This window comes from Lasioglossum baleicum, chromosome 17, assembly GCF_051020765.1.
Source record: "Lasioglossum baleicum chromosome 17, iyLasBale1, whole genome shotgun sequence".
NCBI classification, from domain to species: domain Eukaryota; kingdom Metazoa; phylum Arthropoda; class Insecta; order Hymenoptera; family Halictidae; genus Lasioglossum; species Lasioglossum baleicum.
In genome coordinates this window covers 4,521,269-4,528,805 of record NC_134945.1, presented here as the reverse complement: position 1 = coordinate 4,528,805, position 7,537 = coordinate 4,521,269, and positions in this window count along the sequence as shown.

Below are 7,537 nucleotides of genomic sequence, written 5' to 3'. Positions count from 1 at the left end.
CGTTGAATTTGTCTTTTTTCTCTTTAAGAATCCATATATAGCATAAACAGTTGTTGATAGAAAAAACATCCGTGACCTTGAAAACTTTAAATAATGACTTTGAAAAAATTTTTTTCCTTTGATACTATATCCACCTCCTTATATACTACAACTTTTGTTTGAAGAGTTTTTTCATATATACATAACTGGCAGAGATATTACATATAAATAAATTCATTAATACGCTCCAATCTACAAAAGAACAAGAAAGCGAGCTAATAAAAACGTGGTAAGAATAGTTCTAATATCGGAAAAAGAAGTTATTATGAATAATAAGTAGTCTGACTGAAACATGGACTGAAGGTGGTCAATGATACCGCTGAACGGGGCGTTAAACTAATGGAGGATCATAATAAAATTTTATCTAGAAACAAAGAGGAGAAATAATATATGTATACTATACAAACTGTGATGGAAAGCAGTATCCTGACGCCACAAAGCAGAATTTGTCAAAGGATTTGTAAATATTTTTTAATATAGCGAGAAACACCTGATCAATCCCTACATGATTAATTGCATTTTTAAGAGGCATTGAAGACTGCTTGTTAACTGGGAGTTATTAAATTTTTCATTTTCCTCAGAGTCAGTAAGTTCTTTATTTTTTTCGAAGTCATTAAGTTTTCCATTTTTCTTGGAGTTATTAAATTTTTCATTTTCTTCAGTGTCGTCAAGTTTTTTCATAGAGTCATTGAAGTTTCCATTTTTCTTGGAGTCATTCAATTTTTCATTTTCTTCAGAGTCATTAAGTTCTTTATTTTTCTCGGAGTCATTAAGTTTTTCATTTTTCTTGGAGTCATTGAAAAGTCCCTCTTTGTCGTTTACGCGCTGTCGTTAAAAAAGTTCTGGTATGTTGCTAGTCTAAAAATATGATCAATGCTATTTTTCAGTTTCTCTAAAAAATCTGCATTTGTCTAATTTTTGCGTGTTTTTCAGTTTGTGTAATTAACATTTTGAACCAAAAAATCGGGAAAAAATCTCAAATATCAATTTCAATTAAATGCAGTTATATGATTAAATTAATGCAAGTAAATAGGAAAAATTGACCGAAAATTGAATGGCGCAACGGCTGTTTTAATAATTCGAAGGACTACCTCGTCCGGCTAGAACCTTCATTCCAAATTGTAATATTCCAATATTTCAGTATCATTTTAAATATTTCAAGTACTATTTAAAACTATTAATGAGTTTTAACAACAAAATATTTTAAATGAAAAACTAAATTTTGACAAATAAAATACGATTATAGCAAGCTTGCTATAAATGTCGAAAACTCGAGTCTGGCCAGAGACATTATTTTCAGGAAACACTATTCTATGATGACGAACGGAAAAAAGGGAAGTGAAGCTCGAGGGCTTCGGTTGCCGCGGAGTGGAGTGAAACATTGTAACATGATACGGGTCGGGTCGGGTATATCGATGTAAAATAACACAATATTTTTTAAGAATTATTATTTTATATTAAAACGTTTGTAGCTTATTGCAACGTTGACCGATTTTGACGAAATTTTCAGAATATGTTTAATTGACACATATCTATAAAACGTATTTTTTAAATTTTCAATGTAGGCCCATATAAAGATGTTGTAAAATGCAACTTTTAGTAAGTAAGTAAATACGTATTTATTTATTTATTTCAGCCTCGTGGCCCAGAAATTGGACTTGGATTATAATTCTCGAAGCCATTCATCCCTCTATTTATCCATTCATCCGTTCCTCCATCCATCCATCCATATCGCATGCCACATCAAATACCTTATTGTCTATGTTGATCTATCCCAATCCCAATGTCTCCCCGCTAATCCCGCCTCTCTCTTGATTATCTCTTGTGATTAATTCTTTCCTTTTTTCTCTATACTCCTAACCCATTCTACAATTTCTCCCACTCTTTTCTCCTGTACTATCTTTTCTATACTTATGTTAATTTTTTCTACCCCTTCACAGTCTTCTGCCAGGTGTTTTAGTTTCCCCAAGTGTCTCTCATTTTTTCTACAATTCCGATCAGTTGCTATTTTTGAAAAAATTATTTTCACATCCTGTACTAAACTAATTGTTCTAGCTTCCCAAAAAGTTCAAATCGTATAGTACAATATTAAAGAAGTTATCATTTTTAGAGCGTCCGAAAATTTTTGCGAGTCACAGTGTCACGTCTGCCGACGTGTTGCCATAGGTTATAAGCATAGCCAATAAGAGTAGGATATTGTAACCGTAATTATTAAGAATATTGATTAGTTATAAGTAGTCATACTTCGCTCCGTTCATCAGATCCGATTCTCACCTCATACCATATACCCATTCTTATCTTAACCCTTGTATAATAATCATATCTTAATGTATTCCCCGTAGCAGTATCACGTAGCATTCACCGTAATCATTAATCGCGCGCTTCTCATAACATCCATAGCGTTATGTCTAACGAGACATCCGGTAGAAAATAAGACACCTATGTATTCGACCTCACGATCCTAAAAAGAGTTCAGTTAGTTCAGTTCAATTCGGACAGCCAGTCTGACACGTTCGTTCAAGACTCCAGCGAGGCTCGCCGCCTCCTGGATGTCCCGGTCCAGACTCCGACGAGTCCTCGCTCTCATCCGCCTTTGAGCGGTCCTGATATAACACGCGCTTCTAGTTCATTATAATTTCATTTCATACGTTACAAATATATTCCCAGTTATTAATTTAATAAGTGAGTCTCGCTTAGTTCTTCTCCCTACATCCTCGCGCTTGCAATACTCTCCTATTCAATTCGCGTTCGTCGCTATCAATTACGAAAGCTCGTGCGCGTCAACGAACGCGAGACGGAGGACAACAGCGGGGTATCTCCCGCCAACCGAGGATCACCGACGACGTGATCTTCCCAGGACGAGTGAGGATCATCGTCCTTCCTACGACGATCCAGCCTGATTCGACTGCAGCCGTCAGCGAGCAACGGAAGCAGTTCGCATAAAGGAAGCCTGCCTGTCTTCACCGATCGCTATACTCAACTGTCCGATAAGTTGCTAGATATTTCCCTGCGAAGATTCGTGCCGTCTCAGTTATCTCTGTTCTCGTCCGCCGCTTTGGGGCGAATCTACTGTAAGCGTTAAGTAGAATACGCATGTTCGCGAAAGTCGTGGTTCCCAGTCAGACGTCGGACGTAACGTGCCGCGTGGACAAAAGGTTGTATCGCATTTGAGAGCGTCCAGTAAGGGGAATGGGTCGCGGAACGATAGTTTTCGCGAAAGTCAGACTCCGGGACGTAACACACAGTATGTACATATATCGCACAGAACACAATTCTTCTTTCTATTAAATCGCATTTCTTAGGTCAAACAATTGCGTTTTGTAATGTATAATAACATGTAATAATAATGTAAAATGTAATAACGTTAAAAATTACTTAATATACACCCGCGGTAAAATCAGTAAGTATAACTTTCGTCCTCACAGCAGAAACGTCGAAAAAATTTTGACAATGATGTCCCACAATAAAAAAAATCTGAAAAAACTTGTCGACACTGCCTGCTGTAGTACTTTATCAAGGAACCAAACAGTAGAATAGCATGTGTCACGTCTGCCGACGTGTTGCCATAGGTTATAAGCATAGCCAATAAGAGTAGGATATTGTAACCGTAATTATTAAGAATATTGATTAGTTATAAGTAGTCATACTTCGCTCCGTTCATCAGATCCGATTCTCACCTCATACCATATACCCATTCTTATCTTAACCCTTGTATAATAATCATATCTTAATGTATTCCCCGTAGCAGTATCACGTAGCATTCACCGTAATCATTAATCGCGCGCTTCTCATAACATCCATAGCGTTATGTCTAACGAGACATCCGGTAGAAAATAAGACACCTATGTATTCGACCTCACGATCCTAAAAAGAGTTCAATTCGAACAGCCAGTCTGACACGTTCGTTCAAGACTCCAGCGAGGCTCGCCGCCTCCTGGATGTCCCGGTCCAGACTCCGACGAGTCCTCGCTCTCATCCGCCTTTGAGCGGTCCTGATATAACACGCGCTTCTAGTTCATTATAATTTCATTTCATACGTTACAAATATATTCCCAGTTATTAATTTAATAAGTGAGTCTCGCTTAGTTCTTCTCCCTACATCCTCGCGCTTGCAATACTCTCCTATTCAATTCACGTTCGTCGCTATCAATTACGAAAGCTCGTGCGCGTCAACGAACGCGAGACGGAGGACAACAGCGGGGTATCTCCCGCCAACCGAGGATCACCGACGACGTGATCTTCCCAGGACGAGTGAGGATCATCGTCCTTCCTACGACGATCCAGCCTGATTCGACTGCAGCCGTCAGCGAGCAACGGAAGCAGTTCGCATAAAGGAAGCCTGCCTGTCTTCACCGATCGCTATACCCAACTGTCCGATAAGTTGCTAGATATTTCCCTGCGAAGATTCGTGCCGTCTCAGTTATCTCTGTTCTCGTCCGCCGCTTTGGGGCGAATCTACTGTAAGCGTTAAGTAGAATACGCATGTTCGCGAAAGTCGTGGTTCCCAGTCAGACGTCGGACGTAACGTGCCGCGTGGACAAAAGGTTGTATCGCATTTGAGAGCGTCCAGTAAGGGGAATGGGTCGCGGAACGATAGTTTTCGCGAAAGTCAGACTCCGGGACGTAACACATGTTTTCATATTTTCTAGAAATCTGCATTTTTCCGATTTTTGGGGGTTTTTCATTGTTTACGACTACAGTTTGCAACCAAAAAATCTGAAAAAATTCTATAAAATGCGTCTTAGGATCCAAAATATGTAACATTTTTTTTAGAATTTTAGAACGTATTTGAGACCGGAAAATTGCGCTCGACTGTGCAACAGGCCTAACGGTTCTGGAGAACCGATTACACTGTCCAACACCAAAGTTTTCAATATACTGTTGGGTCCTTCTTATAGAGTTTTTTGCGCTGATTCCGAATCTGTCCTTAATTTTTCTCCTATACGCACAGTTTTTGAAAAACATGGCTTTGAAAAAAAACATATTTTTCAACTTTAAACAAATATTGTGGTTATTATAAAAGATATTGAATTGTTCTTTACAGCAAAAGATTCTGTAGACTTTCCCGAATACAGTGATATCCATATTAATACATTATGATTGTTTAAACATGTTTAAACAATGATTAAAGACGGAGAGACACTACTTTTGCACCAATTTTTGAGGATATTTTTCAATTTATCTCAAAAAATTAGGGTCCAGCGGAAAATCGAACTATACCACGCGATAGAGCAGACTTTTATCTTGAGAAACCACCCTTTCAAGTTTGTAACGTCGACGTTTTTTTCGAACCAGAAAACAAAATAACTAATATAGAATATTAGAATGTAATGGAGAAGCGTTTGAGCATCTTCTTCAATAAAGACATTTTTTGAAAATATCTCGAGATCTAATAATTTTTTGCCATGTGTACCCCAATCATTTTTTACGTAGAATGAACAGAAGAATCGATCTGTGTAAAAAACAATATGCATTTCTATATAAAGAAATGATGCAATTGTTAATTGCACATGCACTGCTGCATCTAAAAAAAGTTAAAGACCTACAGATGTAGTTTTCTTCGAACCATTTATCTTTCTCCTTTTGCATTTTTTTGTAAATGCAATAATAACCGAGTTATGACTTGTAACAATTGCGTGAATCACCCTGTATACTTAAAATTTAAAAAATACGTTTTATAGATTTGTGTCAATTAAACATATTCTGAAAATTTCAGGGTAACCCTAAAGTTATTCTTCTAAATTTTCGTAGAAAAAATTGGTTTTCAATTTGGTTTAATTAATAATAACTGTGCCTAAAAATATGAAAAAAATTGGAGACAGTATTGATGACAGTAAGTATTTCATCATTAAATTAATTTCCAAGATGGTGGCTTTTAAACTTCGATATAAAATCTGTGTTTCTTCGAAATCTTCCGGCTTTTCTATTTTTTAAAACTAGAGTTTGCAACAAAGGCTCGGGAAAAATTAAAATACTTCTATGAATATAATTTATATTATTAGAGATTTGTATATTAGTTACATATTTGATATAAAACAATATAAACTGTATGTCCTAATCCTGGCCAATGATGATGTACGATCTGATCCAGTCTAAAGATGATGTAGGATCTGATCCAGGCTAAAGATGATGTAGGATCTGTTCTAGGCTAAAGATGATGTAGGATCTGATCCAGGCTAAAGATGATGTAGGATCTGATCCAGGCTAAAGATGATGTAGGATCTGTTCTAGGCTAAAGATGATGTAGGATCTTGTCCATGCTAAAGATGATGTAGGATCTTGTCCATGCTAAAGATGATGTAGGAGCTGATCCAGGCTAAGTACTAGACTAGGGGGCAGCACTATATGGGCACGGCCAAAACCCGGGCCTGAGCACTCTCATATACTCTCTGCTGGTAGCAATACATCGATGGCAAGAAATAGAAATTAAATTGAATGTTATTTCTTCCCTGAATGATTGTAATAGAGCAGAAATCATGTATTGACATTTTCAATTTTTCAACGAATTTGAATTTCATCATTTTCATCTACTCAATTTTTTTTGTAAATGCATAAAGATCCGTAATCTAGCAATGCAATAACTAATCACAAGCGAGGTAAATGTAAATTGTGTAAAACTAGCAGTACTACCTTAAAATGTTGTAAATGTGATCAATTTATATGTAAAAAACCATTTTGTAACCTGCATAATATGTCTTCAGAATCAAATATCGCGCGATTCCTAAAATAGTTAATATATATAATACTATTATTACTTTATATCTTAATAAAACATACAGAATAAACGTCTGTATCTCAAATACAGTTTATAATAGATAATTTCATGATACAATGTCAAATTCTTTGAAATTATCCTGTCCATTCTTCCTGCGTACTGGGTATGTACATGTACATGGCGCACCCGGTGATCCCCCTCACCCCCCACATAAGCCAAGCGTAGGCATTGTCGATGAGCATATAGCTTATACATCTTTCGAGAACGTGACGTCACACCGTCTTCATCTTTTCCGAGGGCCAAATTATCTGCGCCGGGTCTATAGGTATTATATATGGTCTAAGAACCCAACCCACTGAATCAGACTCTCAATCTCCCCTACCAGTCTCTTTGTTTCCCGCGTAGTTTTCAAATGTTCTCATCAATGTGTAGTACACATTGTGTACTTATTATTATGTAGTATAGCTAATTTTCGAAAATAAAAAAGTGCAATAATGGAGATAAGTATTATTTATTAACTTTTTAGGTCTTTATCTTTGTATGTAGCACATTTACTTAATAGAATCTATTGTTTTTTCAATACATTTCAATTTAGTATTAATAACATTTTAATAATATCACATCTAAATTTTTACAAAATCATATGTATTATATACATACAGAGTTTTTAGAAAATATGTTTTACATAGTACTTTTCACAAGTTTTACACTATATTTATTAGTTAATAATGCCACGGCGTTGTTATGTCCCCAATTGTAAGGGAAAGTATAATAGTACGCTGA